Raw genomic sequence first — 21191 nt, forward strand, 5'->3', positions numbered from 1 at the left:
TTTTTGAGTTTCGTCTTCTAGCCATTGCATGCTCTTATACCAGTGTGCAGGACTGAACAGCCCATAATATAAGCTTTGTTGCACATACAGTAGTTACACATCATGAGCAAGTTTCCTCTTAACCTTCTCTTTGATAAGCCAAATAAACTTAGTATCTTGAGTCTTTTCCCAGAAGGTATGTTTTCCACAATTTTGATCATTCTTATGGCTCTTCTCTGAATCCTATTCATTTTTTTCTATATTCTTTAACACTGAGGAACCAAACCACCAAGCATCGGGGAAGTGAACCTGCAACTCCAATGCTGGTGCCACTGAGAAGGCTTTGGATTCCTTGACCATGGCACACACTTCAGGGAGAGAGGACTCCTGACAGCATCCACCTCATGAGGAAAGGTAAGTCCCTATTCATGGCCAGGATGGCTGATCTTCTGGACAGGGCTTTAAATGAAGATTGCTGGGGGATGGGGATACACAAATTCAAGCATGTCCAGGGACCAACATACAAGTAATCCCTGTAGATAGGGACACTGGGACAGCAACTCTTGTGGGAGCTGAGGCAATAGTTCTCCATCAGTGGGACAGGAAGATGGAGGCCTCAGTAGGAGGACTCAGGTTCCTATATACTAATGCCAGGAGCCTGGGGAACAATTAGGAGGAGCTAGACCTCCTACTCTCCAGTGTGCATTATGATTGAGTAGAGATTATGGAGACCTGATGGGACTCCTTACATAACTGGAGCATAGCTATAGAGGACTACACCCTGTGGTTTGTCAGTGTTAAAGAATGTGGAAAAAATGGAGAGGATTCAGAGAAGAGCCATAGAAGGGACCAGGTGGTGGAGGCATTGTTGTCTATGTGAAAGAACAGTACACCTCCTTGGAGGCTGACATCAGCTTCAAAAATGGACAGCTTGAAACCCTCTAGGTCAAGTTTCGGGGGGGAGGGGGATGGTGAGAGAGACTTAACTGTAGGTGTATACTACAGACCACAAAACCAGGGGGAGGAACTCAATCTAGCGTTCACCTAAGAATTAAATAAGGCCACACATGCACGTGATATGGTCGTCATGGGCAATTTTAATTATACAGACATCTCCTGGGAGGCACACTTGGCCAAGTTGGATTGGTTGCAATCCTTCCTGATCTTTGTCAAGGAGCTCTTTCTAACTCAGGAAGTGCCTGGGCCAACTAGAGGTGATGCTCTGCTAGCCTTGGTCCTGGCCAAAGGAGATGACCTCATGACTGACTTAAATATAGAAGGAAGTCTGGGCAACAGTGACCATGAAACCATCATGTTCACTGTCCAACATAAGGCAGACGAATTGGATAGTAGGATTGAAGTCTTGGACTTCAAAAATGCAAATTTCAACAAGCTTAGGTCACTAGTAGGGCAAGTAGTATGGGACCAGGGACTGAAGGTAAAAGGTGTGCATGAAGAGTGGTTGTTCTTTAAGGACACGATCCTTAAAGCACAAAAGAAGTCCATTCCCATGCAGAGAAAAAGTAACAGAAAGGCTGGGAAGCCTTCTTGGCTAAACAGGGAAATCACAGTCCACTTAAGAAAGAAAACAGGCTTATAAACAATGGAAACTCAGGCTGGGCCCCAAGGAGGACTATTCCACCATGGCCTGCATTTGCATGAACAGATAAAACAGGCTAAAGAAGTGACTGAACTTAGGTTAGCAATGGACAACAAGAAGTCCTTCTTTAGGTATATAGGGAACAGGAGGAAACCAAATGGGAGTGTGGGGCCATTGCTCAACAAATGAGGAGAGCTGGTTACCAACACCCAGGAGAAAGCTGAACTCCTAAATGACTAATTTACCTCTGTCTTTCATAGATTACATAGACATCAGAGCTGGAAAGGACCTTGTAAAATCATTGGGTCTAGCCATGTGGCAGGAGTCAGCTAGAGTCAAAGGATCCCAGCCAGATAAATGTCCAACTGTTTCTTGAAAGTGTCCAGAGTAGGTACTTGCATCACCTCTGGGGGGAGTCTGTTCCAGGCCTTTGGGGGATCAGACAGTAAAGAAGTTTTTCCTTATGTCCAGCCTAAAATGGTCTTGCAGGAGTTTGTGACCATTGGACCTTGTCATCCCCTGGGGTGCTCTGGTGAACAGGTGTTCCCCCAGATCCTGATGAACACCTATTATGTGCTTACAGGCTGCCACCATGTCACCCCTGAGCCTGCCCTTCTCCAGTCTGAAGAGTCCCATTGCTCGCAGCTTCCCTTCATAAGGCCTGTTCATTTGCCCTCTTATCATGCTTTCAAGCTTCTCCACATCCTTCCTAAATGGTAGAGCCCAGAATTGGACGCAGTACTACCGCTGCGGCCTCACCAAGGCTGAATACAGCAGGAGGATGACAGCCTGGGTCTTGCTCAAGATGCATCAGAGGCAAGCCAGAGTTTTGTTCACTTTGCCAGCTGTTGTATCACATTGGTGGCTCATATTCATCTTGTGGTCAGTCATGACCCCCAAGTCTCTTTTGATCATGGTGCTAGTGAGTGTAACATTGCCAAGCCTATAAGTATGATGCAGGTTTTTGTTCCTGAGATGGAGAACTTTGCATTTCTCCACATTGAATGCCATGAGGTTTTCATCCATCCACCTTGCAAGCCTACTGAGGTTGGCCTGGATCACCAGCCTATCCTCAAGTATGGACACTCTTCCCCAATTTTGGTGTTGTCGGTGAACTTGGTCAGTCCACTTTTGACACCAGCATCCAGATGGTTTATGAAGACATTAAAGAATACAGGTCTGAGAATGGAGCCTTGGGGATGCCACTAGTCACCTAATGCCATGTTGATTTGGTTCCAACAACTGCCACTGTCTGGGTCCGACCTTGGAGCCAGGTCCCCAGCCATCAGACTGTGGAGTAGTCAAGGCTGCAGTTGCCCAATTTTTCCATGAGGACATCATGGGACACCAGGTCAAAGGCTTTTTTAAAGTCCAAATATATGACATCAACCTCTTCCCTTTTGTCCAGGTGATATGTCACCTGGTCATAAAAGGAAATGAGATTGGTCAAGCAAGATCTATCTGCAACAGACCTGTGCTGGCTATCCCTTCTGTTAGCCTGTCAAAATCTTCCCAGGGATTGAGGTCGAACTGATTGGCCTGTAGTTTCCCAGGTCTTCTTTCCTTCCTTTCTTGAAGATGGGCACCTTATTGTCCCTTTCCAATCTTCAGGTACTTTGCCTGAACACCACAAGTTCTTGAATATCCTCACCAGTGGCTGAGCTATGATGTCTGCCAGCTCCTTTAGCACTCTTGAGTGCAACCTATCTAGACCAGCTGATTTATGGGGATCCAGACTCTCAAGGTGCTCCCTCACAAGATCCACACCAATGTTGGGCATATATTCATCCTTACCCTGGTTATCATACATCATGTTAGGCAGGGTGGTCCCTTTGGGCTGGAGAAAAACCAATGCTAAGTAATGATTAAGCAGATTGGCTTTTTCCTGGGTGTCAGTAGTCAGCTGCTTCAGCAGGGTTCCAACTTTGCCCTTGTTTTTCTCAACTCCCCACATATCTGAAGAAGGACTATTTATTGTCCTTGATTCACGTAGCCAGATGGAGTTCATATGCAGCCTTAGCTTTTCTAGTTCACTCCCTGCAGGTGCGGACCAGTGCAGTATACTCCTCCTTAGTGTTGTTTCCTGTCTTCCATCCTTTGTACACCTCTCTTTTTAGAAGTAGGAGGTCCATGTTTCCCTGTTAAGCCAAGGGGGTTGTTGGGCCCTTTTACTGCCTTTCCTATGGGTTGGGATGGACTCCCCTTGTGCTTCTAGGATTGCTTCCTTAAGGTGCAACCACTCATCATGAACTCCCCTTCCTGTAAAATCATGGCCTTTCAGGGCCTCAAGAACAAACCTCCTGACCTTATGAAAGTCAGCTTTTTTAAAGTCAAGGACTACTGCATTACTGGTTGTCTTGCCAGCTTTGCAAAGGATGCTGAAAGGTATCAACTTGTGGTCACTGTCACCCAGCTACCTTTTGATTCTTAGGTTGCTGATTAAATCACCCCCTTTGGCCAATACGAGGTCCAGCACCACCTTGCCTCTTGTCAGCCCATAAAATTCTTGAGATAGGTAGAGCTTATCCACATATGTAAGCAAGCTTTGTGACAGATTGGATTTGGCTGAATACTCATCCCATAAGATGTCCAGGCAGTTGAAGTTTCTCATGATGACCATGTACTGAAAGTGTGCAGCCTTGGCCAGTTCCCAGATGAATTCTTGGTCAAGCACTTATTCCTGGTTTGGGGGTCCGTAGTAGAGTCCTACCATTGTATCCCCTTCACTATGTTCCCCTCATATTCTAACCCAAATGGTCTCCAGTTGTCCTCCTTGGGTGCCAATCTCAGCTTGTAGGATGTGTAGCTCTCCTTCATATAGAGAGCTACACATTCATCCATTTTTTTAGCATGATCTCTACTGTACAGGGTATAGCTATTTATGCCAGTAGTCCAGTCATAGGAGGAGTCCCACCAGGTATCCATGATCCCTATGAGATGGTAGTTGTTTTTGTTCAGCAGAAGGACCAGTTCCTCCTGCTTATTCCCCAACCCCCTAGCATTAGTGTACATGCCTGTACCTTGACTTTCACTGGACCAAGGGGAAAACCATGCCAGATAGAGTAGAGGATGAACACGGTAGGAATAATTGACTTCCTACTATTGCCATAGAATTGGTGTATGACCAATGTTAAAAATTAGACGTATACAAGTCAGCGGGACTAGATGATCTTCATCCGAGAGTGCTGAAGGAGCTGGCCAAAGTCATTGTGGAACCCCTGGCAAAACTCTTCCACAACTCATGGCACTCTGAAGAAGTCCCTGAGGACTGGAAGAGGGCCAATGCTGTGCCCATGAACAAGAAGGGCAGGAGGGAGGACCCAGGTAACTATAGGCCAATCAGCCTAACTTCCATCCTAGGGAAAATCCTAGAAAAATTCATCATGGAATCTATCTGCGATAAGCTTGCAGAAGGTAAGATTCTGAATGACAGCCAGTATGGCTTCATCATGGGCAGGTCTTACTTTAGCAATCTCATCTCCTATGACCAGGTAACTTACCACCTGGACACAAGACAACAGGTTGACATTGTATACCTTGACTTCCTAAAGGCCTTCGTCTAATATCCCACTATATCCTCATGAGACAATTGGAGGATTGTGGGCTTAACTCCAAGACAGTCAGGTGGGTGAGAAACTGGCTGTAGGATTGAACCCAGAGTCATAGTGAATGGATATGTGTCATCCTGGTGAGAAGTGATCAAGGGTCAGTGCTTGGTCCAGTACTTTTCAACATATTTATTAATGATTTAGATGTGGGGGTGTAGAGCTCACTGGCCAAATTCGCAGTTGACACCAAGTTATGTGGAAACATGGTCATGCTTGAAGATAGGCTACAGATACAGGTGGAACTAGACAAGCTAGCAAGTTGGGCATATCGGAATCTGATGGAGTTCAATGTTGAGAAATGTTAAGTGCTCCACCTCAGGATGATCAACCCCCCAACACACCTACAGGCTTGGTGGCACCAAACTGAATAGCACCATGAATGAAAGGGACATGTGGGTAATAATAGACTACAATATGAATATGAGCTGGCAGTGCAATGCTGTAGCCAATAGGGCAAATAATTCTCTTGCATGCATCAATCAGTGCATCTCCAGTAAAACCAAGGCAGTGATTCTTCTGCTCTACTCAGCACTGGTGAGACCATGGCTGGAGTACTGCATCCAGTTCTGGGCACCACTCTCTTTAACAAGGATGTAGAGAAGCTTGAGAGAGTCCAAAGAAGAGTCACCTGTATAATCAGAGTCTGAAAAGGCAAGCCATATAAGGAAAGGCTGAGGGATCTGAGACTCTTCAGCCTGAGGAAAAGAAGGCTGAGAGAGGACCTGGTAGCAGTTTACCACTACACTAGGGTGTGACAGAGTACCTTTGGTGCCTGTCACTTTAAGGGCTGTAGCAGGGAGCTTCCAGATGGCTGATGAGGGCAGACATTTTAAGGCTTAGTGCCTGGAGAGAGGGAGAGCAGTTTGTGACCAATCAGCAGGGAAAAAACATCTCTCTGCTGAGCCCCGGCTCCAGGAACACCTTGGAGGTAAGGGCAGGAGCTATGAGGGATGGTTTGGAGGCTCCTAGTCCTGGGTATGACTTGAAACCTCACCCTGCCAGGGAAAAGTGGCCTGGTGGGGCACCTGCTAGTGTGGGAGCCCCCAGGAAATAATAGTCCAGGTACCTCCCTGGTGAAAGGCAGCTAGGAGTGCCTTAAAACCTCAGCCCTCACTATATAGTGGAGAATATACAAACTATGGGGCAGGGCATGCTGAGGGGAAGGCACCTGAACCCCTGGGGGTGAAAGACCCCAAGCACATGAAGGGGCATAGAGTTAGCCCTAGAGACGAGGCAGTATGAAGCCCAGGATGGGGAAGCATGAAGCCCAGGAGGGGTGGAGAGTGGCCCCAAGAGTGGACAGAAAGAGCCAACTGCCTGGGAAGGGGCTGGTGGCTAGATCCAGCCTAGGGTTAGGCATGGGATGTCACTCGTGAGCCAGGTTGTAAGAGACATCCAAAGGGCTGCGTGGTCCCCAGAGTGCCCCAGAACGCATGGAAACAAGCGTTCCTGGGGAGCAGGGCAGAGTGGAAGAGGTCCAGAAGAGTGGCAGCGTGGAAGAGGCCCCATGAGAGGGGGCAGAGTGAGTGAGACCCTGTGAGAGTGGGCAGTATGACTGACTGAGTGAAAGAGGCCCAACACGGGGCAGAGTTTGGCTCAGCTTCTGGATGGAGCACCTATAATTACGAATGCTATCTGTGAGGCATGGGCCACAGCGTAAGGAAGGTTTGGAGCTGAAGATGTTACCCCTAGACACCAGGGGTTCAAAATAGGCAGCCTCCCGTCTAAGTATCATCTTTATTATTTACCAGGAGAGCACGGCAGGTGAACTAGATGGGCAGCGGCATGCCCATAGACAGGAGGCGGGCTGTTGCTAGCTTACCTGTCATGTAGGGGAGTACATCAGGGGCCCGGTGAAAAACTGTTCACCAGAACACCCAAGGGGAAAACCAGGAGTAATGGCCGCAAACTCCTGGAAGATTGATTCAGGCTCAATATTAGGAAAAATTTCTTCACATTCAGGGTGTGCAGGCTGTGGAATAAGCTCCCTCCAGAGGTGGTGCAGTCACCTATCCTGGAAATCTTCAAGAGGAGACTAGACAGTCACCTTGCTCGGGTCATCTGACCCCCCAGTTGTCTTTCCTGCTTGGTGCAGGGGGCTGGACCTGATTATCTTCCCAGGTCTCTTCCAGCCTTACAATCTATGAATCTATGAAACTGGACACAGCATATGACTACAGATGTCATATCACCTTCCTATTAAACATATCTTTGTTTATACTTCAAAAGATTGCATTTTTGGCCACGGTATTGCATGTTCTGGCATGATTCCCAGGTCTCTTTTTTCTGTCATTTTTCCTCCCTGGGATTGGATATACCATGTTATAAGTATGGCTTGTGCTCTTTATTCTTCATATGTATAACATTGCATTTAATGGCATTAACATGTTTTATGTTTTCTTTTAGGTTTTTAAATAAGCATTAAATAGCATGGGACCAAGAACCAGTTTCTCTTGGAACCTACGTATTTAAGGATGACGCATACTTATTGATGACTCCCTGTTACAATTACATTTTGAGACCTCTCAATTAGGCAGCTTTTAATCCATATTGGTGTGCTATATTGGTTTTGTAACATTCAAGTTTCTTAATTAAAACTGAGTGCTGTATCAAGGCAGATGTCTTACAGAAGAAGTACATTGTATCAGCATTATTACCTTTATCAACAGAACTAGCACCTCATCATAAAGGGAACACGGCAATTTGACAGACACTACCATATTTACTTGCACAACACACATCTTTTCCCAAAAACTCAGCCCTCCAAAATTAAGGTGTGCATCTTAATGCAGAAGGTGATTTTCTTTCGAATAGAAGCATGAAGGCACCATATTACAAAATGCCTGTTAGCTTCTTTGTCAGCAAGCAAGCAGGAGGAGTGGAGCCCAGTGTTAACCTTTTTATAGCTGCTTTCAGTCTGTTATCTGAGAGAAAAGCTAGTAGCTATTTTCAACATAGCTTCTCCATGAAAAAGACAATTCTAGGCCTTGGAAAGATCTCCAGATCTTGAAAAATCACTTTTTTTTTAATCTTGTGCCTTCTAAAAGCAACATGTATGTCTTATTTAGGGGTGTATAGTATGTGAGGAAAATATGGTATTTCCCATACATTCATATTGATTGGAAGTAACTATATTGCCATGTTTCCTTTCTTTATTAATAATGATAGGAGATTCAATGAATTACATCAAGCCTATAATTATATAGGTCTTTTATTAACCCATTTTAAATATTCCACAGCATTAGCTTTCTTCTAAACTCCTAGAATATTCTCATTATTTTAATGGTTATATAAAATCTCTTAAAATGCTTAGGTGTCAGTTTTGGGTATCTATTTATTTTAAATGTGTCTAAAATCCTCCCTTGACCCTCTCTGCCAGTCATTTATGGCATCTGGCTGCCCGGGTATGCTGCCAGAACCCTACTGTCCAAGCCTTTGTTGGTTGCACTCAGCTTCAGTCCACATCATCCCAGGGTAACTTGGGGGGATTCAGAAGAGTGGCCAGGTGGGTAATGCTGTCCAGCCCCCTGCTTCTGTATGTCCAGAGGATGGGTGCTCTGGAGCTCCCCACAGTGTTTGCCTTATATGGTGGCTTTAACAAGCACTTTCCCTGGAAGCCTTTTATTTGCTGGCCATGGACCTCAGTCTGCTGCATTCCAGGCTGATTTCAGCCAAGGATAGGGATGGAGGGATGCCTGGCGGCAGGGGGGGGGAGGGGGGGTGTCTGCCTGCATCCCTGCTTCTGAATTCTTGGAGGGCTGAAAGATTGGTGGGCAGGTGTACCTTAGACCATAAGCACCTGTCAGTTGCTAGATGAGGAAAACTGAGCCACTAGAAAATGGGCAATTAATACCACAAAATGATTGATCGATATGAATTACGCCATTCCTTTTTATTTGTTCCTCAGCCTCCTGCCTGCACACCTGCACACTTGCCACCTGCCCTGCTCTGCTCACACATCTCTGTGCAGTTGCCAAAAAAGCAAGTTAATTGAATGGCTTTCAGGAGAGAGATCCTATAGTGCTGGTGTCTGCTCAGATGCATCATAGCCACTGGATGTTTTTGCTTTCACTTTAAAAGTTCATCTAAACTTAGAACGACAGCTCATGCTTTGATTTCAGTAGGATACAGTACTCTTTGCTTGTCCCTTGAAGAATGATCTTTCCATTCAGTTTAGAACAGAAGGCCCAGCAAAAAACATTTTTCTTCCTTGGTGTTAAAAAGTTCATTGTGGGCAAGCTTGCTTTTCTTACTTGTCAGGGCGAGCAGGTTCCATTCAACCACTCTAATTTTCCATAATATCTTCTGTAGTTTCCAAACTGAGGAGTTGGTGTTCATAGGAAATATCTACTTATTGAAAATCCCTACTGTCTTGTGGTCATCACCTAGGCAACCTTTTCTGACTCTGGCTATACAGCATGCCACCTCATCCCCTTACTTCTGGTGGTTACAAACTGCCGAGCCTCAGCTTTGCTGCCCATGAGGCCAGTTCCTTTCTTCTGGAATTGGGGTAGTGCTGTGTCCTCAACTCCTTAGGTTCTCTGATACTCCATAATGCCATATACTTCATATACTTGTCCTTCCAGTCTCAAGCTTTTATTTCCAGCACAGCCCCCAGCTTGCACTTCATACACAGGATGTTTCTTCTGACTTCTGGCAACAAAAAAAAGACCTATTCATTCCAGGTCATAGCCACTGTCATCCTGCTTTGAACAATAAGCTTAACTAGATGACCTCTTGGAGTCAGTTCCAGCCTTACTTTCCTATGACCTTATTACTGTGAAATTAGGAACTTCTCACATTCTCTCCCTAAACAATCTCTGACATCTGAAATCTGCAGCTGGCTGCAGCAATTTGTTCATTTACCTGTGTCATCCAGGGCCATTCACAGCTCAGTCCAATGACAACAGAAATCTTGCTCCTAGTTTCAACAGTCTGTGGGACCAAGGCTTTCAATTGCCATTTTTGAATTTTATTTTTGTACTCAATAAATACTTGATTTTTTTCCAGTGGTTCTGTTACTGAAAGCAACAGAATTAAATTATGCAAATCTAATTATTTTATTTTATCATTGTAATTTTAACAACAATAGAAGACATACAGTGACCAGAATAAGTAGAGTTGATAGAACCTTATTTGCAGCTGAAATAAATGGCCTAAAAATCTTCACTTTTAGAATCTCAGTGCCAATTTTGTATCTAACTTTTGGTCACCCATTCAGAATCCCTCCTAGCAAGAAATGATGAGAGCATGAACTTATGAATTTAGATGGCTCCTGCTATTTATCACCAAGTCTTTAGCTCAGTTCCATGCCTTTCTAGTAACTGGAGCAGTAGCAGGCATAGTATATAAAACCTGGAGAAGTGTCTAGAAAGGAAAAGGTAGCCTTGTCTGGGGGATTTTTCAGCCAAGTGAGGGCAAGAAGGGGAACATTGTGGGCAGCTCCATCCTCTGAGCTAGGAGAGCATAGGAAACCCATCAATCCCTTGAGTGAAGAAACAAAGAAAATGTAGACAGAAGCAATATAATTTTTCAGTTTCTTTTGGCTCAGTGCAGTGCAAACAGCCCCATTCTCAAGAAACTGTCTATTTTAATTATATTCTTCACCTGTTTAGAAAAGGGATCATTTATACTTGTGGTTGTATTTTGGTTATATGGACTAATATTACTACTTCTGCAGCATCAGTATTAGATACTGCACTGTAAATATCAACATGCTTAAAGAAAGCAAAAATCACAGGTGTTTCTGAATAATTTTAGCTAGTCCTTTGTGGTGAAATAAGAAAATACCATTAACAATACAATTTGCAAGTGCTCTGTGCAAAGGAGTAGGTGTCCTGTCTGCCAAGAAAACTCCTAAAGGTATTTTATTTAGCTATGCAAAATGCATAAAACCACCCAGAAGAAACTATAAAATAATGGTGAAATATGTGCCTATACAGAGCAGGATAAATTAATGCAATGGTTTTGTCCTTGTGATATATAAAACTGGTTGAGTCCAGGAAAATCTCAGACTGCAAAACTGTAATTCACTTTCTAAAGTCTTCCAAATTGCTTACTCTCATTCACATATTAATTCTTTGCAAATATATTTTGGTGTAGAGGCTCAGCATGTCATTAAAAACATGCATGCTTCAAAGCACAGCTTGTCGTTCTCTCCCCCTCTCTCACACAGATATTCCAGTTGGATGTGCTTTTTCTGATTAAGCAATGGGAAATACCTTTCTGTCCAAGATTTACTGCTTTCTACAAATGCCTGACCATGAGTTCTGGCTGTCTACTTTTCTGCAGAAGTATGCGAGTAAAACTTGAACAAGTTCTGGTGCTCTGCTCATCTGGCAGGTGAAAAAAATCCAAGTCTCGCTTGGGCTAGGGCTGAGAGTGTGGCTGAAAGAGGGTAGTGAGAAAGAGTTGAGTGTGTGGACATTTTTATAGTCCATGTGGATCTTTAAATAAAAAAGCCTATTGCTGGAAACTTTCCAATAAATCAGCCTTAGACAAAATATATCCAATTTTAATTATTTTAATTTGATGTTATTTTATTCGATATTTCTTGCTACTTTTGCTGTCCTGGATGCACAGTTTTCTTAATTTGTTTTCATTTAATAAACTGTAGGAACAATCTAGCACTAGTAATGCAATGGTCAGATAATCTTCCATCCATATTTTTTTTAAGCAAACATTTTCAAATGTGTAAATTGTCATGAAACATGAGTTCTTGAGTTGTCATGAAAGCTAGAGGGAGTGTGACTGTAGGTCAGCGAGGAAGGTACCCCCTTAGGAGGCAGGAATCCTGAATTGTGGTCCCTGCCCATCATATGGTTTATGCATTTTTTGGATAAGACCATCATTGGTTAAAAACAGAATAATTTTGGCATCTGGGACTAGAAACCCTTCTTCCCAGGGGAATGCCTCCCTCACTTGCCTACCAAGACATGGTTTCTCTTGTTTGCTTTCCTTCTGGTCCCATGAATCTCTCACTTGTGGCTGCACAATGTTCCAGCTACAATAGGAGAGATAGTATCCAGACTAACCTTCTCTCCAGACTAACCTGTTCTGCTATGTTTAAGGTACACAACAAGGTAGAATGTGAATTTGGGAGAGTAGAAGCCAGGTTTCCAATTTCTTGAGGGAGAGCTCTAACCACTAGACGATTGGGCAAAAGGCTGGCAGTACTACCAACAGCAGCTGTGTTTTGTAATGAACTATATGCATGCTGTCAGCAGCAAACCATTGTTAGCCATCTTGGGTGGTTGCCTAAGAACTTGTAACTTTGGCTCCTAGCACCAGTGTGGATCTCAACAGAGCTCAGACAGGAGTTAAGCATCTAATTTGGTTACCTTCTGGGCGTGTAAAATAGCCGAGGTGAAAATGCCTAGGGATGTCTACAGGACCAAAATGGAAGCTTTGATGAATCTAGGTGCCTATGGCATTTTGCATAGTTGATCTTGATCTCTTTGTGAGTTATGTACCGAAGTTCAGCCTAAATTCACTTCTAAATCCTGTTTAGGCACCTGCAATGCCAGTTTGGATCTGCCCCATCTTCTGGAATTGCTAACATCATTTATCACAACAAATTACAGTACTGTCAAGGTCATGAATATGTCTTTCAGATTCACAAAGAAACTGAATTAGAACAGAGAAGGAAAAGCATAAATAGCTGCACACTCAACAGGAGGAACACCAAAACCTGTTTAAAAATGTGTTTTATATTATTCTCTTTTTCCAAATTACCCCAGCTTCCAGGAATATAATCAACGGAAATTGGCACAAAACTTAGATTAACTACAAAAACAAGCTGTTAAAGAATCAAAAACTGAAATGGTTCCATGATATTTTGAAACAAAAGAAGCTGGTTTAAAACAAGTAAAGGTTACCTCAGAGTGTTTGCAAGCCAAATGCCAACTCTAGGATAGGAATACACTGTAAACAAAAGTGAAACTGACTTATTGTTGCCCGAGCTGTGAGAAACGTGAAAAGGAAATGAACAGATGTGACGGGCTGGCTGGCAGTGACTTAACCCAGGGGTTTTGAAAGGGCAAAGATGATTGGAGGACTTGGGATTCCCTTTCCTCACCAATCAGGCCCCAGGGACTCACCGTCTGTGTCCCCTGATTGGCCCCTTGGGCCACCCAGAGGGTGATAAAAGGGGGAGCATGGCTGACTCAAGGGAGACCAGTGAGGGACCACAAGGAAGGAGTTACAAAGAGTTGGCAAGAGCTGGGCCAGCGGGGCAGGAGCAGTTGCCCCAGAAGCACCTGAAAGAGCAGGACCTGCAGGCAGCAGTGGGACCCTCAGCAGCGCAGCATGCGGCCAGCAGGAGAGGCTCCCCGCTGGGCTCCAGGATCCCCTGTGAGAGGCGGTGGCCAGCAGGACAGGCTCCCCAGCTCCAGCAAGGATCCGAGCAGTGACCTGAGAGATTCCCAGCCCTGCTTCCAGCTCCTCCAATGAGAGGATAGGCAGCTCGATGTGAGGCCGGGACTCCAGGAAGGTCAAGACCCCTAGTAACCTGGAGCAGTGGCTATGTGGTAGCGTTTCTGCCTACCATGTGGGAGAGCTGAGTTCAAGTCTCAGCTAGTGTCACTTGGGGTGAGTGACCTAACAGGGAGAAATTCCTCTTGCAGCAGAAAGGAGCTGTTGAGTGTTCTCCCCCTCCAGGTACCTAGGCCCTGTATTCCTTGTCATTTGACATTTTGTGCTTTTTATATTTCACCAACCAGTATTGTTTGTTCTGCTGTTTGTGTTTTGCATTTTGGTTAACCCTGTCTTTTGTCAACTAGATGAATATGTCCATGATTGTAAGTGTTTAGCCTTTGTTGAGTCCTGCCCCTTCAGGGCATTGTAGCGTGCCCTATACCCCCTGCTTTATACTGGTTATGTTCCCAGTATTGTTCTGTCATTAAAAATTATATGGTTAAGTCCCCATTGGTCATCTGGCTGTGCTCTATAGAGGGAGGAGAGTCCCTACACCTCCCACAGCGCTTGTGCACCTGCTTGGATCCCTGCAATTGGAGAGCGTGTACCTCTTGGAGTACTGCCTGGGTTACACAGAATACATAGGCGAGTTTTAATGAGCAAGAGAGAGATGTGTGTATATGTATGTACATTTTTACACACAGACAGACACACACACACACACACTCTGTATGTGTGTGTCTGTGTGTGTATATAATTTCATAGACATTAGGGCTGGAAGAGACTTCACTGCAGGAAGTCAGCTGGCGTCAGAGGACCTTATCAAGGTTATCATCCAAACGCTTCGTGAATGCATCCAGAGTAGGAGCTTGCACAACTTCTGGGGGGAGGATGTTCCAGGACTTGGGGGATCAGACAGTAAAGAAGTTTTTCCTTATGTCCAGCCTAAAATGGTCTTGCAGGAGTTTGTGCAGTTACTAGATTAGTATACTATTAAAACCTCACCTCAACCCATATTACCAATAACAAATATGTATCTAGATTTTTGTGTGTGTATACAAGTACATATAAAAATCTAGTTACATATTTGTTATTGGTAATATGGGTAGAGGTGAGGGTTTTAAAGGTATACTAATCTAGTAACTGCATAGTTCCTGGAATAACTCTATGGAACTAAATAGATTTATATCAGTAATTATTTTACCTCACCTTTTGTGGTTTCTTTGAGTTTACTGTATACTTCTAGGTTCTTTTCTTAGGTCAAGTCCAGTTATGCAGGGGCATGCACTTGCAGTGGCACAAATTGCTGCAGTGCATGCCCTTGCACCTGGCTGAAGAGCCTCCCCACCTTTTTGAAGCAAACCAAAGAACAGAAGAATCTAGTGGGGCACATCACCCAGTGGTGAACAGACCCTATGCTTTTTGTCAAGGCTGCCAGAGCTGTGGCCAAACTTATGCAGCAAGATCTAGGCACCTGGCTGATGGCTTACAATCTGGAGAAGCTCGCACAGCGGGTGAGAGATGAGTGGGACCTGGAGTACAGTAGGGCATGACAGACCTTCCCCGACCTGTCTCTGCTATCTTGCTCTGCTCTTGGGTGCTTGCTCTTTCACCCACACCTTACTTCACTTTTCCTCTCCTATACCCACACCCATGGCAGCCATGACCATTGGCACTTTTAATAACAATGGTTGTCAAGATCGGGTAAAATGGAAGGCCATCCTGCAGCTCCTGTGCCAGAAGTGGCTGGCCGTAGCTTTCCTCCAGGAGTCGTGTTCTGACAGGCTCAACCAGGTGCCTTGGCACACTGCCTGGTGAGGAGACCACAGACCTTGTCACCGTCTGGTGAGTCCTGAGGTGCACCAGTACACCTGGGCCAGGATGGGTGCTGGTGGTCTCACCATGGCCTGCCTTGACTGCCTTTATGTCACCAGGCACCACCTGCCACTCCTGCGCAGCAGCTGCTTAGTGCCTTCTGGCCTGTCAGATCAGGGCTAGGCCTGCTGTGAACTGAGCCTGCCTGGGAAAGCCTGCATGCAGGTGTCTTATTGGTGCTTTAACATCAGCCTGCTTCAAGACTCCTACTTCTGGGACTCTGCTTCTCACACTTTTGGCAGAGCTGGGAGACTGCAAGACTAAGCTACTCCTCCTGGAAGCGATGGTGGGATGTGGGCAAGGTACAGATCTGGGCTTTTTGACAGCAGTACACCCAGCAGGCTACAAACAATCTGCACCACTGTATCCAAGAGCTGGAAGAAGATGTGGCAGAGCTCGAGGCTGCCCTGCTGACTTCCAGCAGTGATGCAGTGCTGTGCAAAAGCCTCCCTTTCCGCAGGAAATGCCTGCGTGACTTGGTGGAGAGTGCAGCCCGTGAAGCAAGGATCCATGCTGGCTGCCCAGAACTGGCAGAAACCGACACCCCAACCTGCTTCTTCAACCTGGAGTGGTGGTGGGCAGTGAGCGAGTATATCACCTCAAGACCCCTAGGGCTGAGTAATCATGGACCCAGGCAAAATACATGAGCACACTGTTGCCTTCTATCATGACCTGTTTACAGCTGAGCCATCCTGCCCTGAGGCCACGTGGGAACTCCACAAAGGCCTGTCACATCTCTGCCCCCTGGAGGCTGGCAAGCTTGAGCAGGAATTGTCTCTGGAGGAGCTGGCAGCCACCACGGCTGGCCTTGCCTCTGGAAAAGCCCCAGGCCTTAACGGGTTACCTGACAAGTTGTACAAGACCTTCTGGCCTCTCCTCAGCCCCTGCCTCCTGCATGTTTTCCAGGAGAGCCTATCAACAGGGCCCTGCCAATCAGCTGCCACCAAGTCATGCTGATGCTGCTGTCCAGGAAGGGAGAGCTTGGCTGTATTAAGAACTGGCTTTCAGTCTCCCTGCTCTGTGCAGACTACAAGATTGTGACCAAAGCACTGGCGACCCGCCTCTGCACTGTCATGGCCTCCATCACTCGGCCTTAGCAGAGCTACCGCTTGAAGACAATCTGTTCCTGCTGTGTGACTTACAGCCAGTGAACTCTTTGGCCTGACATTGGCCTCATCTCTCTGGACCAGGAGAAGGCCTTTGAACAGGTGGGCCATACCTACCTCTTCCAGACCCTGAAGGCCTTTGGTTTTGGGCCCCTCTTCACCAGGGCCCTCCAGGTCTTGTACCAAGACACCTCCAGCCTACTCAAGGTGAACACTGTGCTCTGTGCCCTGTTCCCCACACACAGGGGCATCCATCAGGGCTGCCCCCTGTTGGACATGCTCTATGCCTTGGCCATCAAGCTGCTGCTGCATGGCCTGAGGCACCACCTGAATGGTGGGGCCCTGCCATCAGCCATGGGTCAGTGAGCCTATGAGCGTGCCTTCTCAGCCCATATCAACAGGCCAAGAAGTGATACCCCGCTGTTTGGTGCATGGACCAGCATGACCCCCCCCCCCGAGATTTGCCAGGGGGCCTCACCTGCTGTCGTGAGGGCCTTAAGGTCCTGGGTGTGTTCCTGGGGCCACTGACCTTCATGATGCACAACTGAGATGGCCTTGAGGAGGGAGTGGAAGCCCACCTGCAATGGTGGTGCCATGAATATAGCCCCTAAGAAAACTGGCACTGTTAGAACCAGAGGGCTGTAACTTAGGGCACAGACAAAAGTGATAATTTTCACCTGATTTGGCAACAGAAAGCAGTTTATAGCTGTGACCAAACACAAGTTGTGACCAAACATTGCACGAGGGGTCAGATGGCGTTTCAAAACAGAGCATCTTCTGTAACTTCTATCTGCACTGCCTGCTAGCTTCTTTTCAGAAGGGGAGGGGAGCGAAAAGGAGTGGAGGGAATTCAGCCTCTGCTGGAAGGTGGAGTGGGTATATTGGAGCCCCTGATCCCTGCGTTGGGATCCAATTCACTCCAATTCACTGACCCCACCCTCCAGCACTGTCTGGGCAACCCCTAGAACAAGCTTCCTCCGCTCTTTTTCTCCCCTCCCATTCTGAAACAGGGCCAGGCTGGGAGAGAAGAGTGGCCATTGCTAAGGGAAACTGAATACAGGCTCCCAGCCAGCAGCTAGATTCTCCTCCCACCTGGAATCAACAGTGAACTTCTGTTTGTTTCAGAAGATTGTTGTAACTCAGAACACTTCCTGCAAAGCATCCTCCGTTACAGTGGGCAGCTGCACTTCTGTCTGCACCCCCCATGCATGAGAGGCAAGACTGGGGCCAGCTGGGTACAAGGGGTACTGCTCACTTTAGGACCCCAGGGCAGCCTCCCTTAATTTCATAATTGTACCATCAAGGCATGGCAGAAAAGGAAGAGGGAGGTCTCCTGAGAAGTGAAGTGGGGAGGCAGGAGCTGTGTGGCCACCAGGGGGTAACACAGCAAGATACATACAAATGTGTGAAAAATTGGAAAGCTGGACACAGTTTCACATTAACTGCAAATAAAAAATAAACACAGCGAAAGTAAATCTATTTTGGCAGAATACCATGCCACATGGTGATCCCCAACTTGGTTTTGGGGTAAATCTGCAAGATACACTATGAAAATATAAATAAAACAATTTCTTAACCATGAAGTGTCTCAGTGAATAATTTAGAAATCCATTTAATTTCATTTTATTAATACCTTGGGAAAATTTCTCAATCATTGGTCCCGTAATAATGGGCATAATAGAAGGGAAAGATTTAAATAGAAGCTTCTGAAGAGACATTACATGCTACACAGGTTTTAAAAATGGTGAAATGAAGCAACTGGCAGCATAAATTTGTTGATAATGTAATAGTTTAGTGGTAGCTAGGGAACAATGATATCTGCTTATTTCCAGATGCTAGGCCATATGGTGTACTTTGGTCCACATCCCCGGTTTAGGATTTGAAAACTTTGATTGAAATATTGGGATTATAATTTTAAAATCAGCACATGTAAAGCTACACTACATAAATAGTCATTTGTAGTGAGTCAGACAATATGCCAGACACTTAGCATTGCAAGGTGATAGGTACCTTAAAAATATATTAGGGTAAGCTTCCTATGTAAAGTGGCACTTTCTCTGGCACCTAATAATGGTCAAAGAGCCAAAACATCATGGAGTTATATTTAACTAAAACTTAAATACACGGGAACTAATGCTTTCTGCTGTGAAGGAGAAATAACACCATTGAAGTCAATAGAAGGTCTGGTTAAAAGCAATTGTTTTTGATTAAGTAATATCAGGCTCAGTCTCTCAGTTATATTTTATTAGTGCTGAAGTGCCTTTAAAGCAATTGCCCTGCTGCATACAACTAAAATACTCAGAAAGTGTCTGTAAATATGCTCTTTCTCAAATCAACAGTAGAAAGCAATATGTATCTAAACTACATGTATAACAATATGTCCTCCACTGTGGGGTGGAGGACAAAGCTCTGTGGTAAATGGGGAAGTGGGAAACCTGGAGGAACAGCAAGCAGAAGGGGGCAACGGGGGGAGTTGTTCTCATACTTCCTGAGGAAATGAGGGCCATCGACTAGTTACCTTAGGTGCCTGTACATGAATGCAAGCAGCCTGGGAAACAAGCTTGTTAAACATATGTAAGTTTGGCTGTAGAGCCTACTTCTTGACTGACGCCCCCTTCCAGTTATCACATGTGAAGTCCATATCAAACAATCCTAAATATGGTGAGGTGTTCTTCCTGAGGTTTCTTCTTTCCTTTCGATGTTAGGCTCTTCTTTCCTCAAAAGATTTCATTTGATGCTGATTAGACAGTTTCCAAGTGTTTTGATTCTCAGCAATCTTCCCTCCCAGTCTTTTGGCTCAATATTCATTGCCTTCTTATCTCTCTTGCAAGCATCTTTGAAATGGATATTTCACACATGCTGTAAAGAGTTCTTCATATACAAGATCCTTGTGTATACAGCCATTGCCCACTCTCTGCATCTGACTGAGCCATCAAAGTTGATGCTGGTTGAGAAGAAAGTAGATGCTCCAAATGTTGGCACATTCCAAGACTTCAGGAAATTCCTAGAATGGGCTGAAGACAACCAAAGTGAAAATGTGGAAAGTTTTAATTCATGGGCTGCTGTTTGTGGATGACACTGCAGATGACACTGCTGTTTGCAGATAGCCACAGAGAGTGCAAACTGCCAAGCCAGAATCAAGAAGACGAATGTTATGAGCCCAAACATTGATTCACCACTATGATTACAATAGCTAAAACTATATTGGCTGTTGTAAGTAAATGTACATACCTTTGCTCCATTGTTACCAATAGCGTGTCACTTGAGGCTGAACTGAATAATTTTATTGGTGAAGCATCAGGTATCATGGGCATGCTCAGCAAATGAGTGTGAAACAACAACACACTAATGGTTAAGACCAAAGTGCTTGTGTCATCAAAACCCTTTTGTATGGCAGTAAATCCTGAACCACATATTGTATGCAAGAAAATTGTCTCAACAACTTTCACTTATATTGCCTTCACTGCATTGTAACAACAACCGAAGATTACTGTGGATAATACCTTGCAGATCTGATCTTAAATATTTGCTGCCAAAATGTTTTCACTCCAAGGGCGCATCCAGATGAGCGTGCATGTGCCTCTTGCAGCATCTCAAAGCCTTTTTGAGATGCTGCAAGAAGCACATGCAGGAACAAAAAAAATTCCCTGTGTTGCAAATTTGCACTACAGGGGTAAAGTTAGACTCCTGGATTATCCAGGGGTAAAAAAATACCCCCCCAAAAAGCAGGGCAGGGCATGGTCCTGAGGCAACTGGAGGCTCAGTCCCTGACAGAAATGCTCTAATAGCCAGCCAAGGCATCTCTATGGCTGGCCCGCATCCTGGTGTGGAAGCACACTGCCTGCCTGTGCAGGGCAGGCAGCATGCCAACCACAGTGAGCTGGACCCAGGCTCCATGCCCCTAAGTAGGGGGTGGGAGGGGCTGAAGGAGGGGGAAGGGGACCATGGAGGGATGTCTGCTGACCCTAGACTCCGCCCAATCCCTGAGCCCCCCCGATCACTGTCCCACCCAGCCCCCACCTGCTCCCATGAGCTCCCCCATCACTGCCCTGCCTGGCCCTAGCATCCCAGCAATTAAAAGAAAACAGCCCACATTCACAGGCAGTAGCAGCTGCTCATGGAAGATCTCCCCTGAACAGTGTGGGGCAGTGGAAACTGGCCCCAGCTGCCTGATACCTGCACTGCCACTGCCCCATTGTGCAGGTGCTGCCGGGGTCAGCAGGGTGCCACACAGCTTTGTGAGCTGTCAGGCAGCTGGGGCCACTTGGGCTGAGTGGTGCTGGGCCCTGGGTGACAGCTGCAGGTGCCTGGCAAGTGCACAGGGCTGGCCCCAGGCTCTAGCTCCCTCTGGCTAAAGATCTGGGAGGAGCTGGGCAGGTTTATTTTGCCCCAGGTGGCACAACTTGCAGCACACCAAAGTGCATGTCTGGGCATGTGCACTGAGACAAAAAGCCCCAGCTCAAATATGCACCATTTCTATGTGAGCTGCTGCAAATGCGCATGCCTGCATGTGTGGACACACCTCAAATGTCTTGCAAATAAATAATTTTGAATGTTGCCAGAATTTGCTCTGGCTACTGGAACCTGCTATAAATAGAAGAAATCCAG

The 21191-nt window shown here is 45.7% G+C and overlaps 1 long non-coding RNA gene across 2 annotated transcripts in view; it reads left to right on the plus strand.

The window, feature by feature from the left end:
* The window catches only part of LOC149872702 (uncharacterized), a 55339-nt gene extending 43274 nt beyond the window's left edge, over nucleotides 1–12065 (plus strand). The window contains exons 3-4 of one of the 2 annotated variants that reach the window (XR_016439790.1): nucleotides 257–393; nucleotides 11363–12065. This is a non-coding gene — a long non-coding RNA (uncharacterized LOC149872702). Of the gene's footprint in view, nucleotides 1–256; nucleotides 394–7593; nucleotides 8067–11362 lie in introns of those variants that run through there. The other variant, XR_016439791.1, reaches the window with a different exon arrangement.
* Nucleotides 12066–21191: the final 9126 nt, after the last annotated feature.

Source organism: Crocodylus siamensis, chromosome 1, assembly GCF_052110815.1.
Source record: "Crocodylus siamensis isolate JL-2025a chromosome 1, ASM5211081v1, whole genome shotgun sequence".
NCBI lineage: Eukaryota > Metazoa > Chordata > Crocodylia > Crocodylidae > Crocodylus > Crocodylus siamensis.